The 27,610-nt window shown below is 43.0% G+C and overlaps 1 long non-coding RNA gene across 2 annotated transcripts; it reads left to right on the top strand.

The window, feature by feature from the left end:
• LOC133389039 (uncharacterized) lies at positions 1-27,610 on the top strand. 2 transcript variants are annotated; one of them, XR_009764008.1, is made up of 4 exons: positions 1-136; positions 20,265-20,375; positions 25,427-25,702; positions 27,301-27,610. It is a non-coding gene; the product is annotated as an uncharacterized LOC133389039 (long non-coding RNA). The 2 variants fall into 2 exon arrangements; XR_009764009.1 differs by lacking the exon at positions 27,301-27,610 and adding an exon at positions 26,129-26,213.

The raw sequence follows: 27,610 nt of genomic DNA, 5'->3' as shown, positions 1-27,610 counted from the left end.
GCACAGCTACTCGGTGAGATTTGATTTGGCAGAGAGTGTGAAGCCTTGTACTCATATGAGAAAGCAGGCGAGAGATCAGAGGGGGAAAAACTAATAACTACAGGTACAACTAAGAATGGTGCACAGCTTGGGAACGGTGGGTATTGACACAACCTTTGTTTTATGTGATTGCTCTCTACGGGTCTTAAACATTGATAATAGTGATGGGTGAATGTGTGTCTGTCTGTATTATTACAGCACGGTTCATTAGGCAGAATACAAATATATTTTTAGTGCAAGCCTATACATGTTTACTCAGAAGTAAGTCCCACTATGCTCAATACGACTTATTCCCAGGTAGCTGTTTGGGCTGCTGCCTTAATTTTTAATTTAAACTGTTGTCCCTTATTGTGGCATGCAGTTCTACCACTGTTCTAGAATGTAAGTTTTCTTTAGAATTTAGGAGTACTTGACTTTATTGGATGCTTATAAAAAAGCAGATAAATTGTCTCACAGATAGGAAGACATTTCTTCCAGTTAATACAGATTGGGGTGGGCAGCTGGGATTATCAAAATAGTGACAACTTTTGCCTTGCTTGCATAGTTTATAAACAAAGAGCGTGTAATGATTTTTAAAGTATATTTGTGTACAGCTAATGGATTGATCAACTTTTATGTATCGAGAGAGGGCATGAATTCATTTCAGGCAGTGATACTTTAGCATTGTTGTCTGAAGAGATTTAGAAGCATCTCTGGAGTAGCATTATAATCTGCTTGCTTGCTTTCTGTCGTCCACCATTGTGCTGGGCTTGTATCTTCCTTTGCTGTGTCTCTTAACACACTATAGAGGAGGGGGACTTTCTACCGATTCTCTACAGATTCTATTGACTGGGGGCATCAGAGACTCATCCCTGAAATGGGGAAGGATCATTAGTAGAGTGTTTGCTTTGCATGCAGAGTATTCTAGGTTTGAGTCCCAGCACCTCCAATGAAAATATGTCCGCTTGTGCCTGGGAGAGATCTCTATTTGAAATCCATAATTACTCTTCCAAGGACTTCCTTTAGGAAGCTGCTGTCAGGCACTTGATCTATCTAGCTCAGTTTGTCTACACTGAGCTCTACGCTGACTATAATTAAGCAAGAATTCCCTTGATGGAATTAAATATTGTCACATGCTTGACACTTCCCCAAATGGTATTGTATTGTATTGTATTGTATTTATTGTATTTGTATAGCCGAAGCAACTAAAAACATCAAAAACAAACATACAAATTTAAAACACATCTTTTAAAAACAATTTAAAACACAATTTAAAAAATTTAAAACAATTTTAAAAACATGCTAAAATGCCTGGGAGAAGAGGAAAGTCTTGACCTGGCGCTGAAAAGACAACGGTGATGGCGCCAGGCGCACCTTGTCAAATAACTCATTCTATAATTTGGGAGCCACCACTGAGAAGTCCCTCTCCCTTGTTGCCACCCTCCAAACTTCCCTCGGAGTAGGCACCCGGAGGAGGGCCTTAGATGTTGAGTGTAGTGTAGTGTATGGGTGGGTTCGTATCGGGAGAGGTGTTCCATCAGGTATTGTGGTCCCAAGCCGTGTAATAATAATAATAAATAATAAAATTTTATTTTTAGGCCGCCTATCTGGCTGAATAAACAGCCACTCCAGGCGGTGTACATAATTAAAATTTAAAATACACATATAAGGCTTTATAGGTTAAAACTAGCACATTGAATCGAGCTTGGAAACATACAGGCAGCCAATGCAAGTGGGCCAGAATTGGTTTTATATGTCTGGACCGTCTGGTCCCTGTTACCAATCTGGCTGCTGCATTTTGCACAAGCTGCAGTTTCCGAACCGTCTTCAAAGGCAGCCCCACATAGAGTGCATTGCAGTAATCTAACTTGGAGGTTACCAGAGCATGAACAACTGAAGCCAGGTTATCCCTGTCCAGATAGGGGTGTAGCTGGGCCACCAACCAAAGTTGGTAGAAGGCACTCCGTGCCACCAAGGCTACCTGAGCCTCAAGTGACAGAGATGGTTCTAGGAGAACCCTCAAAGGGTGAGATGTCCTCGGAGCAGTACTAACAGATTTAGCTTTAGGGAAACATTCTAAACATTATTTGCCTCTATATTTATTATCAAATATATTATTTGGCTCTAAACTAACTAAAAGAGAAATTCTGCATCTTATTTGCTGGGTGATGAAGTATTTCCTTTCATCTCTCCTAAAACTCCTACCCTTTAGCTTCATTAGATGACCCCAGGTTCTAATATGAGAGAGCGAGAAAAGTTAAGGAAGAGAGTTACGGTTTATCTAAAATGGAACCTGTAATATCACAGTCCTCATGGCCTTGTGGCTAAGGAGAAGGCTGAGGCTCACTGTGGCTCATCTTTGTACATCTGAATCAGGTCATTGTTTTACTGCTGCTGTTTGTAGACATATAGAGGTTTTACACAAGATGTCTGTGTGATGTTCCTGTATTAGTGTAAATAGGGTAAGTGCTGTTTGTATAGGAGATACATGGTAAGTAGAATGAAAGAGGAAGGGGGAGTGAATGGGCAGTGGAATGTTGGATGATTGGCTGAATGTTTAAAATGGCTGACAGTATAAAAGGAAGAATGACAGGTAAATCTGTGTGGACGTTGGTGGTGAATGTTAGTGGGTTGTTTTGGTGGGTTTTGAGCGGAGATTGTGTGGAGAGTTGGTGGATGTGAGGAGAGGGTGGAGTTCGGATTAATACTAAGACCAGTACCTCAGGAATAGATGTAACCATATGCTTAAATGCCTTTTAAAGAAATCTTGTTATCTTTGTTATTCAATAAATACTTTTGGTTTACCAAAGGTCTGATCCCTGGCTGGGGTTTCACAGACCAGAAGGGAGGGTAAGGTAAATACCAAGGCTGAAGGATAACAAATGGTGGCAGCATGGAAGGGAAGAATAACACCACAAGCAGTCTGAGTAAATCAAAGGGATTGGGACAGCTTAAGCACGCAGTCACAGAGGTAACCTAATTGAGGGAGACTCAGGCAGAGTCTCTGGGACTACTGGTTATAGGACGTGACTGGTGTTGCTGCCTAGCAGGGGGATCTGTTGAGATCTGTGCTAGAGCGGGGAGAGAAACCATAAAAAAAGGACAGTCCAGACTGGTGGAGTCCCTGGTGGTGCCTAGAGACAGGCAGTAACCACGAGCAGGTAGGAACCTGACAGGGAGAGCCAGGGAAGGGCGTCACAGACTGATCCATATCTTTTGGAAATTAGAGCAGCTATGTGCATGCAAAACACTTCAATGAGGGACAAGTCTGCATGGTGAAATTTAGCTGGGGACTCTGTGTACACTTTGGAGTACCTGTGGAGTACTGAATATGTGCTACTGTATTAAGGACAGATCCATTAATCCAATCGTGTTATTTGGGTTTACCTTGATTCACCTCAGTAATATCACCACTTTACATGCCTGGGACCTTGGTTATTTCCACCAGATTTTTTCATAGATATAATCCCTTGCATTGCAAAACAGGACAAAATATATCCACATCATCTCAACTGGATTCCAGAGTCCCAGCTAACCTGAGCATTTCTTTTTCTTCTAGAGGTTTGCTTCATTGTGCTATTTGTGCATGTGACAGTAAAAGGTGAAATTATGGGATTAAGAACAAAAATGTGGATATTGAGGGTATTCATTCATAAAAGCATGTGAAATCTTGGTGGAAAATCTTTTACTCATTCCATACATTTCAATTTATATATTTCATTTTAAAAATATTGATTTGTTCAATGCAGTGCTTGCAACAACAACAACAAAAAGATAAGCAAACGATTTGTCCTGAGAAATAATGCACACTGTGTAGGGTTTTTTCTTCCCAGAATAATTAATATTTGTCTGTGTTGCATTAAAACTGTGTGCATAATGAAGAGCCAGTATTGGTATGAAACTTGAAAAATTAGCACCTGAATTCTTTAAAGATTTGAGGGGAAAGATCTGTGTTAATACTTTTGTGCAAATCCATGCTGTACTTCGCAAAGGCTTTTGTCTTTGCAGTTAGGTTGCATCATAAAAGATTATATCTTAGGAACATTGGAACCTGCCTTAAGACCTTCACATAAGAAACTGCTTTACCCAGCAAAAACCCTCTTATTTTCCCCAGGCCTTCCAACCTATATTGTTTTTATACTGTTTTAGTTCTGTGGGTTTTTATTCCTCTGCTCTCTGTTTTAATTAATTTTAATTAATTTTAATTAATTATATCTTCTCTTTAAAGGTGATTGTTTTAATTTTATAGCAGTGTTGTGGTTGCTGCAGTTTGTTTTTCTGCTGCAGTTGTGTTTATTTGACTTCTTAATCTGTTTATTTTGTAAGCCACCTAGAAAACTTCTGTTTTAGGGCGGAATATAAATTGTATAAATAAGCAAACAAATAAAATTTGATGCAGTTGCGAGAAATGTTGACAGTTTTTTCTACATAAGTCAAGATCTACCTAATGTAGAAATACCAGCGATGATGCATCAACTGGACCTTTTACAGGGTCTATTTTACATGAACAGCACAGAGGTTGTCTGAAGCTGTACAGGTGTGGGATCTGCTTACTAGGCAAATTAGCCTCACTAACCATTTATTTATTTGATTTATATTCCGCCCTTTCTCCCAGTAGGAACCCAGGGCGGCAAACAAAAGCACTAAAAACATTTTAAAACATCATTAAAAACAGACTTTAAAATATATTAAAACACAACAAATTAAAACATATTAAAACAAAACATCTTTAAAAACATTTTTTAAAAAGCTTTAAAAATATTAACAAAGAGAAGGTTTAAAAATATATTAAAAAGCAATTCCAACACAGATGCAGACTGGGATAAGGTCTCTACTTAAAAGGCTTGTTGAAAGAGGAAGATCTTCAGTACAATAAGGTTACACTCCTCCCCACCCATTCCATATAGACACAACATAGTGCTGCTCGTGGTGGATCAGGACTTGTGAGAGTATCATGCTTATAGTAATGTAGTTGCGGCCAGGGGTATATTTGTCCAAGGTCTCGGGTGTGTGTGTCTTAGACCCCTTACTTTTGGAAAGCAGGGTCCTAGCTGGGTCCAAATGTCTCCAGCATCCTGTGAGCCAATCAGTATGAAAGGGGAATGTGTTAGCCACTGAGAAGAGTCTTCTAACATGCTTCCTTGTCCTTTCCTGCTGATTGGAGCCAATCAGAATGAAAGGAGAGGAGTCAGTCACTGAGAAGACTCTCTTCAGTAGCTAACACTCTTCCCCTTTTATGCTTATTGGCTCATAGGGATGTCTGTTGCGGGAGAAGGCATTAACAAGGATCTCATTCTCAACCCAGCCACAAAAAAGGAGTGAGCATGGCTGTGACTATCATGAAGGGACACTGCATTTCTGAATTTGCCAATACACTACTGGTTGTGGCATACAGTTTTTTGATCATGCGGGAAAGCTGATTGGTTTGAGCTTCATCCATCTGTACATAGGTCTGTATGGACAAACGACACTGTGGGTGACAACACCTTGACCATGCTAAGTCCTTAATGGCACATTGCTGCTTTCCATCTGCAGTTGCCCAACAAATGCAAAGTTATACACCTAGTGGAGAAAAAAAGAGTTACACCGAGTAAGGAAGGGCAATCGTATGGGTGGAGTAAGGGTCTCCCAATAATCACAATGATAATGATGATTATAGCAATGCTCTTTCTTTCCTAAGGAAACATCTTAAAAGTGGCAAGAGCTTCAGTGGTATCACCTAGGTATTGCTGATCTCAAATACTAACAATCCAAGCCACCTGCTGCCAAAGGTTCAGAAATTTGTTGTGTGAGGCTTGGGTGCTTTTCAAATAATCCACCTTGGGGTGGAACACTACACTGGCCAATGCTAGACTTCCCAGAAGCTCCAGAAAAAGTTAATACTACTTTTCTCTTGTACACTCGAGAAAACCCTATGGATTTCCAGGTAAGAGTCAGTTTGAATGATGATTACAGAGCTAATAATATAGATTAACCATCAGTCTCTGTCTAGAGTAATTTCACCATTGCACTCACAACCTTGTAGTGTCTATCAAAGTATTATTTTCTTGCTAGGTACGTTGACTCATAATTGCACGTTAAAAGGTTATGTGTGATTAAGACACAATTACAGTACATAGACTGATGTTTTCTAGCTGATGCTATTCAGTTAGCATAACCTGCCTCCTTGTTTATGAAATGGAATTACTCCTCAAATATAGCCACTGAGCTAACATATTAGTTGTCTGCTGGGTATACACAACATATGGATGGGGGACAGGGATTGTGACAGCTTTGTACAACTAAGCACAGCTGAGTGCAGATTGGCTGTATTTGCATGTATAATGCTAAGCGAGAAATCCTGTTTTACTAAGCCAGGATCCACATGCAGCCCCTTTCCCGATGTGTTGCTTTTCCCTTTGTACAAGTGGCAGAACAAGCCAAGGTTCGGCCCATGACCTTAGCTTCCTGTTAGGTCAGGAGAGCGGAAACTTCTTCAGCTACATTCTCTGATGGACAACTTTCTGTGGACCACATGCCAGTGGTGGGAAGGACCAGAGCAGTAGCAGGCAACAGGCCAGGGCAGTGGTGCTCACCTGACCTCCCATCACCGGCATAGCTGCAGCTTACTTGGAGGGAGAAGGGGTGGGGTGAGGTTGCAGTGAGGGTGGCATGGTGCCAACGCACCATAACCAATCCAGCACTGCCACAGGTGCATTTGTACCATGCTGACCTTGCCCCTTCCCCTCACCTTCCCTGTCAGCCACAGTGGCACCGGTGATGGGAGGTCAAGCAAGCATTGATGCCCTACCTCTCTGACCACTACTGAGTCAGAGACAAAAGTTGGCACAACTATGGATGTTACTTTTACCTTTGTACAACAGACTACATTCCAGCCATGCAAAAGTCAGAGGTTTCTACACATGAACACACTCTCTCTATCTTCCAACCAGGCAAGCAAAAGGCATTATAACAGTTCAGGGGCGCATTCAAGCTAGGCAAAAGCACTTGAAGAGGCCAAGGAGCAGGGTCATTGAGCTCTTGTGGCCAGGGGAGAGTTCCGTGGCCAGACAGAGGGAACTGGAGGGCTGCATTTGGCTTCCAACCCTGCATTATATGGTTAAAAGTGGGATGAATACCCTGAGTCGTTTTGAAGCCATTAACCATAGTTTGCTTTGCACATAAGGAGAAGCTATGGTTTAGTGGTGAATCATGGGTTGTTTGGCCACTGGCGAAAAGGGAGGAATGAAATAGCATGAAAGGAGCTTACTGGGTTTAGATTTTTTGGCTTAGCATTATGGGAGAATGCCGTCTGAAAAATGCCTAAGGCAATACAGTTAGTATTGTATTCTGGTTTTGTGCAGAGGAGCCAATTGACACATGGCAATTGAGGATGCAAGCAGGCAGTGGGCACAATCCTACTCTCTCTTCCCCTAAACACAAAAATACAATCTTGAAAAAAGAGCTTCAAGGAAATGTAATCCCTCACTTATATACCAAGCAGTGGATTTCCATCAAAATTCTCAAAATGCTATAGAAATACATGATTCTTAAAATAGGCATTGGCAGCAATGGAAACAACAATAAGAGGTAAATCAAGCTGTTTCAAGGTGACGACAGATCACACACATCATTCCATTTTTGTCTTATTTGTCATGTTTGAATCCCATCCTATCTGTAGTGAATTCAAGGTTGCCAACAACATTTGTTTTGTCCTTATAGCAACTTTTTGAGTTGCAACCGAAGCTAAACTGAGAGATAAAGACTTGCCAGAACTATCTACCATACTTCCTGGGTGAAAGAGAGAACCTGGGTTTCCCGCATAGAAAATGAATAGTATGGCTCAGGGATGGGAAACCTTTGGCCATCCAAGTGTTGTAGGACTTAAGCTCCCATCAATTGCAGCCAGCATGGCCAATGGAGAGGGATGATAGGCACTGAAGTCCAGGAACATCTAGAGGGCTACACTCACCTCATCCCTGGTCTAGCTACTCACTGTCTCTGAAATAAACAAGTCGTAAAAATAGTGGATAACTCAAAATATGGTGCTGCTTTTGTCATCTGTTTATATTCTGTTTTCTGTGAAAATGTCCCATATGCTTTGGGTTCAGCATGAACCAGAGACTTTTCAAAGTTGTTTCCCAGGGAAATAATTTCTTTCCAAAATTATTTCTGCGTTGCACTAGAGAAACCCCACACACATTTCTAGGTAAGAGTCAGCCCAGCCAATGTTAAGCATTTTCATATCTTATTTCCAAAGTGGAAATATCAAGAAGATGATCAAGATATCTTTTTCTTCCTTAATCCAGGTAATATCTCCTTAATCCAGGTAATATCCATCAACAATCAGAGTCTCAAATTTCAGAACAAACTGGATAGCCCATTTCCTTATACATGGTTATTTTGCTGGTGCTTGTCGGGTCCAGGTTGGGACTCAGGAACCAGACCAGTTGGTGAAAGGAATTCAGTTTTTATTAAAGTAATATCCAGACAAAAACTGTGTCTTCTCATGAAGCAACACAATACACATATCCTGCGACGTGTAAGAGAGTTGACAGAACAAGGAATCCCTTCCCCCCCCCCTTAAAAGGGGACCTTTCTGGCACGAATTCTCTCACTCCGCCTCAATGCACTCTCGTCCACACCCCTTCTCTCTCTCCCCCTTGCCCTCTTTTCCTGTCTTCGTGTACGTGGTGAGGGGGGAACCGGGGCCCCCTCCCCTTCTGAGGATTCTACCTCTGGTATGGGGGAAAGCGGGGGGGGGAGTTGTGCTTAAACCGTCAGACTGGCTTTTCCCTGGATCAGGAGGGAGTTGAATTCCCCCTTCATCTCCCTCCCTTTCCAGCTGCTCTAGTTGAGAAAGGGGAGGAGGCGTGGGAAGCACAGCTTCTGTCTCTGTGAAATCTTCAAGGTCTCCACTGTGAGACGGCTCTATCTCTGAGATCCCCCCCTTCCTCTGACTCTTCTTCACACAACTCTGGCCAACTGATCTCCTCCTCCTCCTCTTCTTCTGAAACAACAGTGCCCCAATTCTGCATCCCGACAGTGCTGAGTATCTTTGGATAGTAGAGATGTGCATGATAAACTTATGGTTACTATTTTATCTTAATTTTACGTATGATCTGAAATGTTAATGTCACCTCTCTATTATAGAAAATAAAGTTAATGTATGCTACAATGTAGTTATCATAGCCACCTTTGACTTTATTTTCACCTTAAGATGCTATGTAGACTTCTTCCTCTTCCTCCTCTTCCTCTTATTATTATTATTATTGACTTATCCTGCCTTTCCTGCTAGAAGGAGCCCAGGTCATCAAACATACAACACAACACTAAAAACATCTATAAAACATCATAAAAACAAAAGATCTTGAAAAACATCTTAAAAACAAAACATCTTTTTGAAAAAAAAAATTTGAAAATATTTTAAAACATCTTAAAAACCATTCAGATGTGGACTGGGATAAGGTCTCTATTTAAAAGCCTTGTTGGAAGAGGAAGGTCTTCGGTAGGCGTCAAAAAGACAACAGAGATGGCACCTGTCTAATATTTAAAAGGAGTGAATTCCAAAGGATAGATGCCAAAACAGTAAAGGTCCGATTCCTATGTTGTGTGGAATGGACCTCCTGATAAGAGTAACTGCAGGAGGCCCTCACCTGCAGAATGCAGTAATTGACTGGGTATATGAAGTGTAAGACAATCTTTCATTACAATGAAATATTGTTTCATTGCTCTCAGCTCTGGGGTATACCATGGAGCCGTACAAGCTCTGCACAGGAGAAGGTGCTCAGGAGCAATCATGTCAATTGCCCGGGTCATGTCTGTATTCCACAGTTCAACCAGGGTTTCGACAGGAGCGTCACCCCTATCAGCTGGAAAATTCCCCAGAGCCCTTTGGAAACCATCCAGATCCATTAGCAGACCAGCTTAATAGATCCCCCGCCCTTGCATGGGGGAAAAGCCGCTGTAAGTCTAAACTTCAGCAAGCAATGATCTGTCCATGACAGAGAGACTGATGTAAGGCCCCCCACATTCAGATCACCATCTCCATGTCCAGTTGCAAAAACCAAGTCTAGAGTATGCCCTGCTACATGAGTTGGGCCAATGGCATGTTGGAACTTTTTCATGGTTGTCATGGAAACCATGAAATCCTGAGCCGCCCTGGATAAGGTGGCCTTGGCATGGATGTTGACATCCCCCAGAACCAACAGTCTGGGGGATCTCAACAGTACACCCAAGACCACCTCTGTCAGCTCAGCTAGGGAGTCTGTTGGGCAGCGGGGTGGGTGGTACACCAGCAGAATCCCCAGTCTGTCCTGCTGACCCAACACAAGGTGCAAACGCTCCAGACTAGTACATGGACAGGGTGCTTGCAGAGGGAGATGGAGCTCCTATAGACCACAGCAACCCTCCCTCCCCGACCCTCAGGTCTACCCTGATGCTGAACCAGGTACCCTGGCGGACATAGCTGGGAGAGACTGACTCCCTCCTGCTCACCCACCCAGGTCTCAGTTATACATGCCAGATCGGCTGCCTCATCCACAATTATATCATGAATAAGGGAGATCTTATTATGTACTGATCTGGCATTTAGGAGCAGCATCCAGAGATCTGAGCACTGGCTGATAGGGCAACCAACAAACTTGAGGGTGTGGGGAGGACCGGAACAAGGCACAGCAGTTAACTGCCTGGGCTACATTCCCCTTACCTGGCAAGTCCTCTTCACAATGCCATATCTCCCTCTACTCATCACTACACTGATTGGGGGCCCCTCAAGTCTCCCCATTTGGTTCTGAGTCCTCTATCCCAGGCACATAACTCAAGACCTGCCAATCCCACAAAAGCCAGGAAATCTACAAAGCAGGAGCCACCTCAGCCAACCAGCTTTTGTATCCCCTCCAGGGAAGGGACAGGTGGACGAAATCAGCAACAGCTGGCTGAGTACCTTGGGGCCTGGTCCTGCAAGGTGTGACAACCTATAGCACAGATGTCCAACAGGGAGAGGGTGGTGGTGGTAGCCCAGCAGCAGCAGGCAGCTGCAGTAGGTGGCTCTCCCTCTTCCCTGGGTGATGGTAGTCCCCTTCTTCCTGCAGGCACTGGGTCTCTGTATCTTTCATTCAAATACTACCCCATGGCTGGTTGTGCAGAGGAAGTAAATGTTCACTGCATAGTCTCTGTAGAGCAATAAAGTGGCAGATCCTTTCTAAATGGTCTGCATGTTCCTTAAGGTAAAAGGGAACGTTCCTGAAGCCAATTATTCAAAGGAACATTTCTGTGTGTGCATTGTCACAATGTCATGCCAAAAGCTGGATCCTGTGTAAGGTGGTAATATTAATGACTGGCTTGCCAGAAGTGTTCCTAGATGAGTCCTATCACACATATATGTAACATGGATAAGTACTATTGAAATCAAGACACACATGGAGGTGGTTCAGAAGTAATGCACTAGTCTAGGCAAGCCTTGGGCTCACACACTCCCCTCCTCTTCCAGTTGGCCACAAGGAGGGGTAAGAAGCTTTGCTTCTGTTTAAGAATCACAGATAGGTTGTAGGAGGATGGCTGGTGGCTTCTGCAGACTGACGCCAACCTGCACATGATGTCTATTCAGTGTGTTCCCCATTCTCACTTAAGTCTTCTATGTCATTCAGGTGGAAGATGGTAATGACTTTCCTATGGAAATCTATACAGGGGCAAGACAATATAGTGATTTGCTATGTACAAAACAGAACCATTCTTATTTCATTGAGGTATCTAAGGACCTTGCAACTCCTGTTTCAAAAAGAAGATATAAATTGCATTGTTGTAAAGTGGAAAGGTGGTGCTGTGAACTTGTACTTAGAAGCAGTACAAAACATCCGTATTGTCTGAGCTGAGCTGGCTTTTTTGATGGAGTATCTGGAGGGAAACGTTCTCTCTCCAAATCACTGAAATAGCAATGCTTGAATATTTTATATATGATTCCCTCTACACTGTTAAGAACTCTAACTTGAGGTGCCACTAATGCCTTGATAAAAGTGCTACAATGGTTGCCATAGGCAACAACAACAAAAAGTGCCAGTACTCAGTATTGGTGGGTACTGTCATCAAAACACCACCAATGGTTCTTATGAAATATGTAAGAAACCCAGTCCATGGTGGGGGAGGGAATAAGGCTAAACTGAACGTCATGTTTGTAGATGTTTACACAGAACTATTCTCTATAGCATCCTGGTCTTGTCAGATCTTGTGAGATTTGCTGAGCCAATCATAAACAGTGTTAGAAAAAAAGCAATTGATGTTAGGAAAGATGCACTGTTGACCCAGGCCCTCCTACAGGGGTTTGGGTTTGTAGTTTGACAGATTGAAATAAGTGTTTTGCTCTATGTGGCAGGCTCACTCAAGGACTACAAGTCCCAAAGATCCTTAGTTCCTGCTGGTATTTCCTATGCATAGACATGAGTACGGCACCAACCTTTCATCAGGATTAGGCAGGAGGGATGGATAGGCACTATATGGGACATTGAGATCCCAGGGAGAATAGGAGTTGGTCCTGCTGATGCAGGTGACAGGCCCAAGATTATGTAGGGTGGCCTTGTGTCCCACTTTACAGAAGATAGTCCTCTCTTTTGAAGGTCTGTTGGAGGAGAGTCCCCTCACTTTTTGAGGGCTGATTGGTCCAAAGATAAAGAAGCCTAAGGAGAGCAGGAAGGGGCCTTGAAACACCTGAGCAAACTGAGGAGGTCACCTAGTCACCACTACGTATTTTTTTCTATTTAAATTATAGCATAGCATCTATATCTATAAATTAGCACATGTCAGTTTTATTGAAATTGGTGCACTCTCTTGCCCTCACTTTTGGTGATGCATTTCCTTTATTTTGGCAATTTGAAAGTGGCCACCCTAGGAACACATGTGAGCAAACAAGTTAGGCCTCTGGTCTTCAGAGAAAAATTGGCTTTAAATCCCAGGAGAGAACAGGGCAGTTTTGAAAGGCCCTTTGTTCTTTGTGTATGATTATCAGTAGCAGTCAGCGAGGTGGGACGGTGGGGCTCACTCTCCTGATCTCCAGTTGCCCATATTGCTGATGCATACTGGCTCAGAGAGGGGGAGGGATGAGGCAGAAGCGAAGTGAGCACAGTGCAAATGCTGTCCAAGATGCAGCAGTGATGTGGGTGGCTGGCGGTCAGGTGTGTGCCACTGCCCCACCTCACCAACTGCTACTGAAAATAAAATGCATGTCATGCCTGATTATAAATAGAAATCAGGCAGCCAGAAACACAAAGAACTTAAACAAGGCAAATGAAAAGAATCTCAACAGTACCAATTAATCTTCCAGTTTTACAAACAGACAAGGAATCATTGCTGGAGGAGGATGGTGAGTTAAAAGTAGGCATTGTGAGAGCAGGGGCACAGGATATAAATTCAGAACAGCAAAATTACCACAGGCCTAACCACAAGTGCCAAAGACACTTGAAGAGAGACACTGCTTACAAGTGCCTGTACGCTAATGCTAGGAGCCTCCGAACCAAGATGGGAGAACTGGAGTGCTTGGTCTTAGAGAAGAGCATTGATATAGTGAGCATAACCGAGACCTGGTGGAATGGAGAAAACCAGTGGGATACGGTTATCCCTGGATATAAACTATATCGGAAGGACAGGGAAGGACGTATTGGTGGCGGAGTCGCTCTATACGTGAAAGAAGGCATTGAATCCAGCAAGCTAGAAACCCCAAAAGAGGCAGACTCCTCCACAGAATCGTTGTGGGTGGTGATACCGTGCCCCAGGAGGGACTTAATACTGGGAACGATCTATCGTCCCCCTGATCAAAATGCTCAGGGAGACCTGGAGATGAGATATGAAATTGAGGAAGCATCCAAACTAGGAAATGTGGTAGTAATGGGTGACTTCAACTACCCGGACATAGACTGGCTGCATATGTGTTCCAGTCATGACAAAGAAGCAAAGTTTCTAGATATTCTAAATGACTATTCCCTAGACCAGTTGGTCATGGAACCGACCAGAGGGACGGCAACCCTGGACTTAATCCTCAGTGGGGACCGGGACCTGGTGCGAGATGTAAGTGTTGTTGAACCGATTGGGAGCAGTGACCACAGTGCTATTAAATTAAACATACATGTAACTGGCCAATTGCCAAGAAAATCCAACACGGTCACATTTGACTTCAAAAGAGGAAACTTCACAAAAATGAGGGGATTGGTAAAAAGAAAGCTGAAAAACAAAGTCCAGAGGGTCACATCACTCGAAAATGCTTGGAAGTTGTTTAAAAACACTATATTAGAAGCTCAACTGGAGTGCATACCGCAGATCAGAAAAGGTACCGCCAGGGCCAAGAAGATGCCAGCATGGTTAACGAGCAAAGTCAAGGAAGCTCTTAGAGGCAAAAAGTCTTCCTTCAGAAAATGGAAGTCTTGTCCGCATGAAGAAAATAAAAAAGAACACAAACTCTGGCAAAAGAAATGCAAGAAGACAATAAGGGATGCTAAAAAAGAATTTGAGGAGCACATTGCTAAGAACATAAAAACCAACAACAAAAAATTCTATAAATACATTCAAAGCAGGAGACCATCTAGGGAGACAATTGGACCCTTGGATGATAAGGGAGTCAAAGGTGTACTAAAGAACGATAAGGAGATTGCAGAGAAGCTAAATGAATTCTTTGCATCTGTCTTCACAGTGGAAGATATAGGGCAGATCCCTGAACCTGAACTAACATTTGCAGGAAGGGATTCTGAGGAACTAAGACAAATAGTGGTAACGAGAGAGGAAGTTCTAAGCTTAATGGACAATATAAAAACTGACAAATCACTGGGCCCGGATGGCATCCACCCGAGAGTTCTCAAAGAACTCAAAGGTGAAATTGCTGATCTGCTAACTAAAATATGTAACTTGTCCCTCGGGTCCTCCTCCGTGCCTGAGGACTGGAAAGTGGCAAATGTAACGCCAATCTTCAAAAAGGGATCCAGAGGGGATCCCGGAAATTACAGGCCGGTTAGCTTAACTTCTGTCCCTGGAAAACTGGTAGAAAGTATTATTAAAGCTAGATTAACTAAGCACATAGAAGAAGAAGCCTTGCTGAAGCAGAGCCAGCATGGCTTCTGCAAGGGAAAGTCCTGTCTCAGTAACCTATTAGAATTCTTTGAGAGTGTCAACAAGCATATAGATAGAGGTGATCCAGTGGACATAGTGTACTTAGACTTTCAAAAAGCGTTTGACAAGGTACCTCACCAAAGGCTTCTGAGGAAGCTTAGCAGTCATGGGATAAGAGGAGAGGTCCTCTTGTGGATAAGGAATTGGTTAAGAAGCAGAAAGCAGAGAGTAGGAATCAACGGACAGTTCTCCCAATGGAGGGCTGTAGAAAGTGGAGTCCCTCAAGGATCGGTATTGGGACCTGTACTTTTCAACTTGTTCATTAATGACCTAGAATTAGGAGTGAGCAGTGAAGTGGCCAAGTTTGCTGACGACACTAAATTGTTCAGGGTTGTTAAAACAAAAAGGGATTGCGAAGAGCTCCAAAAAGACCTCTCCAAACTGAGTGGATGGGTGGAAAAATGGCAAATGCAATTCAATATAAACAAGTGTAAAATTATGCATATTGGAGCAAAAAATCTTAATTTCACATATACGCTCATGGGGTCTGAACTGGCGGTGACCGACCAGGAGAAAGACCTCGGGGTTGTAGTGGACAGCACGATGAAAATGTCGACCCAGTGTGCGGCAGCTGTGAAAAAGGCAAATTCCATGCTAGCAATAATTAGGAAAAATATTGAAAATAAAACAGCCGATATCATAATGCTGTTGTATAAATCTATGGTGCGGCCGCATTTGGAATACTGTGTACAGTTCTGGTCGCCTCATCTCAAAAAGGATATTCTAGAGTTGGAAAAGGTTCAGAAGAGGGCAACCAGAATGATCAAGGGGATGGAGCGACTCCCTTACGAGGAAAGGTTGCAGCATTTGGGGCTTTTTAGTTTAGAGAAAAGGCGGGTCAGAGGAGACATGATAGAAGTGTATAAAATTATGCATGGCATTGAGAAAGTGGAGAGAGAAAAGTTCTTCTCCCTCTCTCATAATACTAGAACTCGTGGACATTCAAAGAAGCTGAATGTTGGAAGATTCAGGACAGACAAAAGGAAGTACTTCTTTACTCAGCGCATAGTTAAACTATGGAATTTGCTCCCACAAGATGCAGTAATGGCCACCAGCTTGGATGGCTTTAAAAGAACATTAGACAAATTCATGGAGGACAGGGCTATCAATGGCTACTAGCCATGATGGCTGTGCTCTGCCACCCTAGTCAGAGGCAGCATGCTTCTGAAAACCAGTTGCCGGAAGCCTCAGGAGGGGAGAGTGTTCTTGCACTCGGGTCCTGCTTGCAGGCTTCCCCCAGGCACCTGGTTGGCCACTGTGAGAACAGGATGCTGGACTAGATGGGCCACTGGCCTGATCCAGCAGGCTCTTCTTATGTTCTTATGTTCTTAAAGTGTGTACTTAGGCCATAGTCATGAAGTACTTGGGTATGCACAAAGGACAGAGGATATGACTGTTGCATGTATGTGTTTTTAAGATGAAGATTCCATGGTTTCTTTCATGTGTCACAATACGTTGGACCCAATGTTGCAGGTCCTGAGTGCTCATACATCTTATTTTGCTCATAATTTTAATGGGGGACTGCGTTGTGGGAACAAAATCTGTTTCTTCTCTGATCAATAGCTTACACCCAGTTCTATGCATCTTTACTATGCAACAGACTCCTGTGGCATTTAGTCACAGGTAAGGATGTGCACCAGATTGCAGATTGCAGACTTAGAATGATCAAAGATCTAACTCATGCTACTGGCACTCTTCTCTGTTTCCTCATTGTGAGTTATTTACTGGTTGAGAATATCTCCACCCTTTCTTTCCTTTTATACAGAAAAACTGTGGATATTCTCCTTGTAGTGTTCATCTTATTGGGCATAGTCATGCTACAGGAGAAGCTGGGAGAAGGAAACAGGGTCTCAACAGAATAACAAACGCTGTAGTCTGATATAAACATAACAGTTATGAGCAACATGCTTAAAAAATGTTTAAAAGGCAAAAATGCCATTGGTGGAGGAGAAACTCCTGTCACCCAAGCATATTTTGTAAGAGTCATGGCCAACCGCAGCTGGGAGGCACTGTGGCAGGGGGTGGTAGTGAACCTTGTTTGGGATGGCCGCATTCATCCTTGGCCAATCCCCTGGGGCTGCATACAAGTAGTAGGCGTAACCAAAAGTGGGTGTGGCCACTCCGCACCCTCACACACGTACAGGACGGACAGCTCACACACACGCACCCAGAGCTGAGGAGTGGAAGGGTTTTGCCCCTCCCAGATCATTAAATGATGGATCTGACAACTGGGGAGGGGGCAATCTCCATCGTTATCAGGCCACTGGACCTCAGTGCTATCTCTGTTTCCCTTTTTGCTGTTGCTGCCAAAAGTGATGGGAAATTTGGGGACCAGAAAAACTTTGCTGCGGGGGGGAGGTTTATTCCGAACCGGACCTTCCTCAGCTCCTGTCGGGTTTCCCCCCTCAGTCAGTTTAAAAGCTGCTCTGCCACCTTTTTAATTTTAAGTGCCAGCAGTCTGGTTCCATTCTGGTTCAAGTGGAGCCCGTCCCTTTTGTACAGGCCCGGTTTGTCCCAAAATGTTCCCCAGTGCCTAATAAATCCAAACCCCTCCTCCTGACACCATTGTCTCATCCACACATTGAGACTGCAAAGCTGTGCCTGTCTGGCTGGTCCTGCGCGTGGAACCTGTAGCATTTCAGAGGAAGCCACCTTGGAGGTCCTGGCTTTCAGCATCCTACCTAGCAACCTAAATTTTGCTTCCAGGACCTCACGGCTGCATTTCCCCATGTCATTGGTGCCAACGTGCACCACGACCACTGACTCCTCCCCAGCACTGTCTACCAAACTACCTAAACGATGGGCGATATTCTCAACCTTCGCACCAGGCAGGCAAATCACCTTGCGGTCTGCACGCCCATCACACACGCCACTGTTTATGTTCCTAATGATCGAATCACCCACTACAAGGATCCCTCCACCCCCCAGAGATATATCCTCCGCACGAGAAGATAGCTGCTCATCCCCCCAAGGAATGGGTCCCTTCTAAGGGATTGTTTCCCTCTTCCTCGGCTGGATGCTCTCCTTCCCCGAGACCATCATTCTCCATGATTGCAGGAGAGCTATCATCCTCGGAGTTGGACACAGCTATAATGTCCCTGAAGGCCTCCTCCACACACCTCTCTGCCTCTCTCAGCTTTTCCAGGTCAGCCACCTTGGCCTCAAGGAAATGAAGTTGTTCCTGGAGAGCCAGGAGCTCATTGCACCGAGAGCACACCCACAACTTCTGTCCAACAGGCAGATAGTCGTACATGCTGCAGGCAGTGCAAAACACTGGAAAGCCCCCACACCCCTGCTGGCTTCTTACCTGCATAGTTTTGTTTAAGGTTTATTACGTTAATGGGTTGGAGACTGCAGTTTAGTTGAGGTCAGGGAACAGACTGGCAGAGTGGGGGGCCCTGGCCTCCTCGCCCTGCTGCCGAACTTGCTCTGCTGCTTAACTCGCCTTGACGCTTTGTCAGCTGGAAGCCTTGATGCTCACATAAGCGAAGCTTACAGTATTATTCTGACAATATGTTTTACCCTGATGGATTTCTTGGATACCAGTGCAATGCATATGGTGCCTTTATAGCAGTAAGTATCAATTCCAGTGATGGTATAACAAGTCTGATGCTAACCATGTAAATAAATCCAAATTGCTCAAATGGTTATGATATTTGCTAAAAGCTAAAGTGAGAAGCATAAAACAGAACAAAAATTTTTTAATCCTGGCTTTACAGGAACTAAATTAAACATGAGACTATTTCAGCTCATGAAGCATCAGATAAGCAAAAATAACAGCCAAGCTTTTTTATTTATTTAGGCTTTTTATTTGTTATGGGGAAATGTTTTTCTTGTCCCAAGGAGGGTTGTCCAATGATGGGTCACTATGCTGATAGGTTTCCAGATAAAACTAAGGAGGTACATCACATATATATTTTTAAATACAGAAGCTTTCCCTCCATTCGCTTGTGTTAATTTTATTCAATATATTTTATTTCTTCTTTCCTTATTCATAAATTCTCATCCTGTAATCAGTTCTGTATAGAAGGCATATGTGTAAGTGTAAATAAGATGTCAAAGACCCATCTCAAGGAAAGATGGTGCACACAAAATGACCTCCTGGCAGAAAGCTAGCCCTTGCACTAAAAGGATTTGTTCTTTGAGGTTTACAACAGCACACACAAGATCTTCCAACAGTGTGCCAAGCAAGTCTTGTGCCCAACAAAGGCTTCCCACATGAGCCAATCACCACAACTAGTAAAGAGGACCTCATATATTTGCTTTTTCAAGTGCACTAACCTTTTGTCCACATGGGATGGCTTGCCTGGAAGTTCCCGACTGCTGGTTCATGCAATTGTCTTTAGTTTGTACTTGATGTGATGAACTTGGCATGGGCGTATCGCAACACATCACAGAACAGCAAGTTGTCCCGTCTTCCAAATGTGGATTGAGTGAAGAGATGGTGATTTGAAGAGTTCTCACAAGTGGTTTCCCATGCCAGATACAGTCTTCAAATGGTCCTGTGAATTGCCTCCAGGACCAACATCAGGAGTAGGCATCATGGGACACCTACCAAGGCCAGCACCCCAGCAGGGAATGTACTGCTGATGCCCAGAGCTCTCTCATCCAGATCTGTGCTGTTGCTGTCTGTTCCAGGTACTGTGAGCAGGGACAAGAGCAAGGAGAAAAAATAGCAGAGCAGCCTCCACTTGCCTTCCCTTTCCTTTTGGGCAGTGGTGCAGATCGGGCCCAGAGGGAGAGGGCAAGCAAATGGTAGTGGTGACGATGGCAAAGACTGGGAGCCTACTCAGCGAAAGGAGCCCACTGAGAGCACCTTGCCCAAGGGCTCCCCAACATCCAGATCTGTCTTACTGTCTTGGTTATCCATTTAGTATGGATCTCCCGATCTGGCCATGATCTAGTCATGCACCAACTATTAAAATAAAGTTGTATGATAAAAGTCATTCAGTTAATTTTATTGGAATGAGAGAGGTTTGCATCCAAGTATTCTGAAGCAATTGACTAGCTGCATGAGAGAAGGAATAATATATCTGTACAAAAAGCTAGCTTTTGTGATATTTATCTCTTTCAGATATGTTTTTTTCTTTTATATCCAACCTTGATCTCTTTATTTATAGGTTGGAGGGAACATGTATCTGCAAAATTGTCTGAAACACAAAATTGAGAGGGGATGTAATTGTACCCTTGATTGGAGCTAATGAAGTCAGAAGGTAGTACCAAATTGCCAGGTAAGTTTAACTTCGCTCTGAAAGGTCAGCTCTGTCTTTCAGGACTGCCAAGGGTTATTTTCACAGCTTTTTCATCTTACTTGTACTATGCACTGGGACTAAACTGTCTAAAATTGCATCAAACCCCTCCAATCTTCAAGCTGTTGCACTGGATGGAACTCTGAAAATTTTATTTATATTATTTATATATTCTGCAGTCAACATTTCATCTTAGTTGTAAGAAAAGCGGCTAACAAAGCCCAAGTGCCTTTGATCAGACCTGAAAGAGAAAAGGGATTTGCTTGCGCCAAGCATGCCTTCTGGATCTCTGTTCTGCTTCCGGCAGAATATATTTCCTTTTCCTGTCCAGAACCAACCATAACTGTGGCAAACAAATCATCTGAATCATTCAGAAGCAGAAATACCTCCTCCCAAATGATACCTGGAAAGTATGATGTTTTGCGAAAAGAAACCTTGTGAATGCATAGATGGCTTGTTTGCCATGAACCCTGACTGTGGAATACTCTCCCCTTGGAGGTATTTGTTGCAATTCTGCCACCAGGTTAAAACTTATCTGTTCTCCCAGACTTTTGGAGGAATTTAGTTTTATTGTCCAATTATATTGATTTACACTGGTTTTATTTTTATTTTATTTATTTAACAAAATTTATATACCACTTGATTGTAAAAAACCTCTCAGTGATTTACAAAAGACATTAAAATTATTGATAAAACAGTTAAAATAAGTAATTAAAAACAATGTTAAAACAATTAAAACTGCAACAGACTAAAAAGTTTAAAACATATCAACTTCTGTGTGTCTGTGTGCTTGCCTAAACAAAAATATTTTAAGCAGGTGCCAAAAAGAATACAATGAAGAAGACTGCCTGATGTCAATAAGCAGGCAGTTCCAAATAGTAGGTGCTGCCACATTAAAGAATGGTTTCTTACAAGCACGGAATGAGTATTTTGCGGCACCTGTAGCAGTGCCTGTTCTGTAGATCAAAGTGCTCAAGTGGGCACATATGGAATCAGGTGGTCCCAAGCTGTTAAGACCTTTTTATACCAATAGTAACACCTTGAACTTGGCTCAGTAAAAAATTGAGTGACAGGGTCTCACTCTTGTTAGCAATCTGTCTGCAGCATTCTGCATTAACTGCCATTTCCAGATCAAGCACAAGGGAAGCCCCACATAGAGTACATTGCAGTAATCCAGTCTTGAAGTCACAAGTACTTGAACTATTGTGGTCCGGGAACTGTTGTAGTTGTCTTACCAGGCACAACTAATAAAAGGCAGTTCTGGTCACTGAGACTACCTGGGCCTGCATTGACAGAGCTGGATCCAGAATCATCCCCAGACTGCATACCTGCTACTTCAGGGGGAAAGCAACCCCATCCAGGGCAGGCAGTTGACCTATATCTCAGACATGGGAACCACTCATGTACAGTGCTTCGGTCTTGCCAGAATTCAAGCTCAACTTATTTTACTTCTTCCATATTACCCCTGTGTCCAGACATCGGTCCAAGGCCCACACAGCCTCTCCTGATTCTGATGTCATCAGTATATCTTGCCCCCAAACTCCTAATGATAGCTCCCAGTGACTTCATATAGATATTGGGGATAAGATGGTACCCTGTGGCACCCCACAGCACAACTGCCAGGGAGCCGAAAGAAAATCACCCAATGCTACTCTCTGGACTCAGCCCTGTTGGTGGGACTGGAACCAACAACTTTTAATTTTTAGTTTTATTCTTATTGTGTTATGGTTCATAAAATATTGTCTTATATACTGTGGGTGATATCCAACCAAGTCATCCTTGGAGTACACCCACAGAAATCAGTGGGCTAAGTCCACTGATCTCAATGGGTCTAGTCTGAGGGTGACACAGGATGATAAACAACTATGTTGTAAATGCCTCAGGGCGGTCTAAATGCTAGGTAAATAAATATATAAAATAAATATAAATTATTCTTAACAATGACAAGGGTCATTGCTGCAATAAATTAAAAACCAAACTACATGTTCAGAAATATTACACAGCACAGCAGTTCCAGAATGATGTCATTTCAGGTACCTTTCTTGCTTGCATAGTGTAGAGATTTGGGAGATTGCAAATGCCTATCTGGTACCTGTGGGAGCCATGGTCCTGGTCAGGACTTCTTATGGCACTTGCCAAAGGTCTCATAAATATCCACTCAAAAATCCACAAAATCCTGCTCATTTCTTGTTTGCACTGCCTCAGCCTCTCCTACATTGAACCCCTCCCCCCTTAAACATGCCCACATTTAATTGGATGCAAGGACTGCATGCCCAACCTCCTATCTGTTCTGAAGAAGTGCAAAGAATTTCTCTCTATGAGCAAGAGCGGCAGTGGCTGATGTAAGTGCCTTTTCTCTCCCACTGATAGGGCGGCTGATGGGAGGAGGATACCCACATCATTTTGTAGTTCTTTCTCTTTTTCCGCTCTACTAGCTATTATGCCATATCCCCCATTTTGTGTTATGTGATGACCCATGGCAGCCATTTATTATGTCACATCCCCACAGCAGCCATTTGGTGTTATGTTGTGTCCCCATGACAACCATTTTGTCGTATGCCACACCGTTGGTGATACACTGTGCCCCCAAAGCAGCCATTTTGTGACTGGTGCCCACAGCACTTCTCAAAATTACAAATGTGCCCCCAAAGGTTGCCCCTGCAGCATAGAAGACAGATAACCCCCATTATTTTCAGTATAATTTACTTTCATGAAACAGGTGTAGTACTGAAGCACAAGTTGAGTTTTTATACTGCACAGGAATTACACTGGATAAAATGTTTTTGCACAAATTTATGGAGTCTTTATGAAGAATGTGCTGCTCTTATGAGATTAGCATCATAAGCCTAAAGGCAATTATACTTAATACCTAAAACTGCTTCCATATGGTGTAGCTGCTTTACATTCAGTTGAATTAAGCCTCATCTGTTTGAAGATTGAAGTTTAATTGCTTTTTGTGATTATAGCCCAAGGACTAAAAACATGATTTTGCAATTTGGGTACAATGTTTATCATTCTCTCTAATACCAAATGAGGCCCCCTCCCTATCTGTTTGAAAGTGAAACAGGACTACCCAAAAGTGTAGTGGTCCCTGCATAATTAGAGGACTCTCCAGTTTAGAAGGAAAGAGCATTTCTGGGTGGTAGAAAGGGAAAACCTTTATAATACGTAAATTGTTACTGGAAAATCACCTTGTGTGTGTGCATGTGGTTGTTAACCTTGCCATTTATTAGCATTTTCGGTGGCCACCCCTAGGCTGTGGAACTCCCTCCCGAGTGAGGTGCGATTAGCTCCCTCCTTGCCGTCTTTCCGGCGACGAGTAAAGACTGTTTTATTTCAATGGGCATTTGGGATAGAGAACGACTAGGATTAAGTGTCCTAGGATTGGTGACTACATTATATGGTCTTGTTATTTTAAATTGCCTGCTGTTTTTAACGTATGTTTTATGGTTTTAATTTTTCTCTAAGTTTAATTCTATTTTTAATTGTATACTTTGTATGTTTTAATGGTGTGTTGTTTTTAGTTGTAAGCCGCTCTGAGTCCTGTTGGAAAAAGGGCGCGGTAGAAATAAAGTTGTTTATTATTATTATTTCCAATAAGAGCTATGGGCCATTTTAATCTTGTCTGGGGATCAGGTCAAAGCAGGGTGGTGTTGGGAGGCTGCTGTTTGACTGCTTTGAATGTGTTATGGCTAATTAGAGTCAAGTATCTGACAAAAGAATGCCAGTTGTTTTGTAATGGTTGTATATGGTCCCCTGAAAGGGCAGTTCACATACAGAAGTGAGGTCTGTAAGAAATAGTAGTTTACAATCAGAATGGGCAGAGGGAGAGAGAGTTGAAAGTATAGGTGCCCTTAGTTGGAAAAGCCTGTGTATGAGAGAGTTATTTATGTGTGAGAGAGAGTTAATTATTCCTACTGAAATTCCACTGTAATTTTCTTTAAAATGTTTAGATTTGAAACAAATCAGTTGATTATGGAAAATGAGCAATGCATATTAGAAAATTAGTATGTAATAATTAGAAAATTAATATGTATACAAATATATATAGATGCATACAGTAGAAGCTGATGTGGTACTAGCAGGGCAGTGTGGCAGAGCCATCCTCCTGACACCATCCTTGCTACAGCTTACCTGGACAACTCTGGGGTGAGCAGGGTTGCTGTGAGGGTGGGGCTGCACATCCGACAGTCGCTCACTGCTGCCCTACTCTGTTCCAGTGCCATCCAGGCAAGTTGTAGTGCACGGGTGTCGTGAGGGTGGCTCTACGGCTCTGCCCCACCACGCTGGGTGCTACTCTGGGTATGCGTCAGTGTGCACATTTTGACAACCGTGTCTTTGGTTTGTTTTGCATTTCTTTTTACAGTGGATTTCTGTTATAGCACAGTGGGGAGGAGAACCTGGCTGGGAGTCCAGAGTCTGTGAGTTCAAATCCCTGCTCGTGTCTCCTGGGTGTAAAGGGCCAGCTAAAGATCACCCCCACAGTGAGTGGCTCAGGGGTTACGTGCCCTGCCACCTGTGCAGCCGTGGGCAAGCTGCATAGTCCCAAGGAGCCCAGTTGCCCCCCAGCTGGCAGTTGCGGACAAGGAAGGGGCTGGCTTGTGCAGCTGTGGCAAGCTGAGCAGGCCCTAGCCAGCTGGGGAGGACTAGCCTCAGAGGGAGGCAATGGTAAACCACCTCTGAATACCGCTTACCATGAAAACCCTATTCATGTTGTTATGTGCCTCCAAGTCGACTACGACTTATGGCAACCCTATGAATCAGTGACCTCCAAGAGCATCTGCCGTGAACCGCCCTGTTCAGATCTTGTAAGTTCAGGTCTGTGGCTTCCTTTATGGAATCAATCCATCTCTTGTTTGGTCTTCCTCTTTTTCTACTCCCTTCTGTTTTTCCCAGCATTGTTATCTTTTCTAATGAATCATGTCTTCTCATTATGTGTCCAAAGTATGATAACCTCAGTTTCATCATTTTAGCTTCTAGTGATAGTTGTGGTTTAATTTGTTCTAACATCCAATTATTTGTCTTTTTTGCAGTCCATGGTATCCGCAAAGCTTTTCTCCAGCACCACATTCCAAAGGAGTTGATTTTTCTCTTATCCGCTTTTTTCACTGTCCAAGTTGGGATCTACTTGAAGGCAGTCCATTTCCATTTTCTTTCCCCCAAAAATACTTGTGCATGATTTGCTGATGTAGATATCCTGGTGAAATTTTAGCAGTTGAATTTCATTGGGAAAGGCATCCAGCTTGGAAGAAAATTGGCTACATAGGAACACAAGAAGACACCATAGTATATGGGGAAAATGGCTAAACGTAAGTATTGCTACAGATTGGTGAAGAGTAAAGTCATGTCCAAGGCTGGCTTCGTGTTTGAGAGGGCCTTTGGCAAAGTGCTCTCCATGGACCCCTCTTAAATCAGTGAGCCTTCCATAGTGGTAGCAGTGGACAGTCTAAAGCTATCTTCTTAAATTTCCCATAATGCCAAGAGGGCTTATGGGAAAGTATATATAGCATTATTATTATTGTTGTTGTTGTTGTTGTTGTTACAATTTATATCCCGCCCCTTCCTCCAAAAAAGAGCCTGGGGCAGCAAACAGGAGAGAATTGTGGGGTCAGCATGAACGACACAGTCCATTTGGGGATAAGAAATACGTTAATTTATTCTGAAGAACATTAACTCAACCTTTATGTTTTGTTTTTATTTCCATAACTGTGTTTTGTGGCGTTAAACCTATCCAGGCTGAAGTTTGGCAAAACCTCACACCTTGCTGAAACACGCATGAAACATTAGCTTTTGTTGGCAACTGTAATCTGAGAATGCAGAATAAATTATTTTTCCTTTGTTGGTGTCACTGATCAATTCTTGTAAAAATGTATTTCTTTAAAGAATTTATTAACCACTATCGCTAGAGCAATATCCTTAAGAAGCAATGGTCTTTAGACTGCCTATTGCACTAGGAAGGTCCAGCCTTAACAACCCATAAAAGCTTATGCCACAGTAATATTCTTCTTAGTGTTTCAGGTGCCAAACAATTCTCTTTGTTGTTTTAGTAAAAAGAAAGAGACCTCTTCCTTGTCAGTGAAATGCATTGCTTCCACCACTAGAGGGCACCTTTTTCAAGTCTTTCATTTGCAAAATGTAGTAAAAGTGCATGCTTCTCCTTTCAACAAGCTTTTGTAATCATTAGGTGCTGTCTCATGTGTATTCCATGCCCATTATTTCTGCACCTGATGATCTACCAAATGCAACACATATTAAGAGTGCTCTGTTAGGTCCAAACCCAACCACGAGCCGTCCACAACCTTACTCACCTCTCGTTCACCCCAGGTAGAGTGCGGAGTTGAATAATTTTCCTCCACTGCCAGAGGCCAGAAATTTACACAACAACAAGTACCTTTGCAAAGGAGTCCCAATCCTTCCAGCAAGATGCTTTCCAGAGATGGGAACCCCGTTTATTGAAAGGGGTGCAGATTATATACCCTCACAGAGGTCACAGGTTAAGGGAGAAAAACGTCATAAAACATAAAGAAAAAACTACATGTCAGTACAGAGCAAAAGGAGGGGAAGGAGTAAGGAAGGGGAGGTGACAGATTTGCCAGGGGCAGGTTGCCCCCTTTGGAGATCAGCCTTGCGTATTATACAGCCTTGAGATAAGGCTGGTGCCAGAATGTTTAACACAACAAACAGGAAAAATGCAGAACTCCCAAACCCATACAGAGTGCATTCTTTATAGGTCAAAGACTTTTCATCCCCTGACATGTCTGCTAAAGCTCAATAAACAGATGGAGATGTGGATTCAACCTGAACCAAGCTTTTACTCGCACAGCTTTCTGGGATGTGGGGTCTGGTGAGGGGGAAATAAACCGAAATCAATTTTATTTCAACTAATGTTTCATTTTTAACTCAACAGCTCCAACAGACAACATAAGGGCACACCTCTTCCCCATTTCCAGTCAGCACATCTGTGGCTTCTGAGCTTTGATTTAGACTGTATGCAATAGACTCCTGGTTTTCTGCTTTTCCCTTGCATATCTGTACATATACCAGAGGAATGCTTCATACTTTTTGAAGGGAGAAGGCATATCAAGATACACTAGATTACCAAGGAGCTGTAGTGGTCATAGTTCCCCATGATGCATCTGTCATGCGTCTTCTGAGATGTGTAACTTTTGAGATGTAATTAGAGACTCATGTTGTGCTGGTACATAAAGTCTGCATTG

The sequence above is a fragment of the Rhineura floridana genome, chromosome 7 (genome assembly GCF_030035675.1).
Source record: "Rhineura floridana isolate rRhiFlo1 chromosome 7, rRhiFlo1.hap2, whole genome shotgun sequence".
NCBI classification, from domain to species: domain Eukaryota; kingdom Metazoa; phylum Chordata; class Lepidosauria; order Squamata; family Rhineuridae; genus Rhineura; species Rhineura floridana.
Note: the sequence above shows the minus strand (reverse complement) of the source record. Positions and strands in the feature narration are given on the sequence as shown.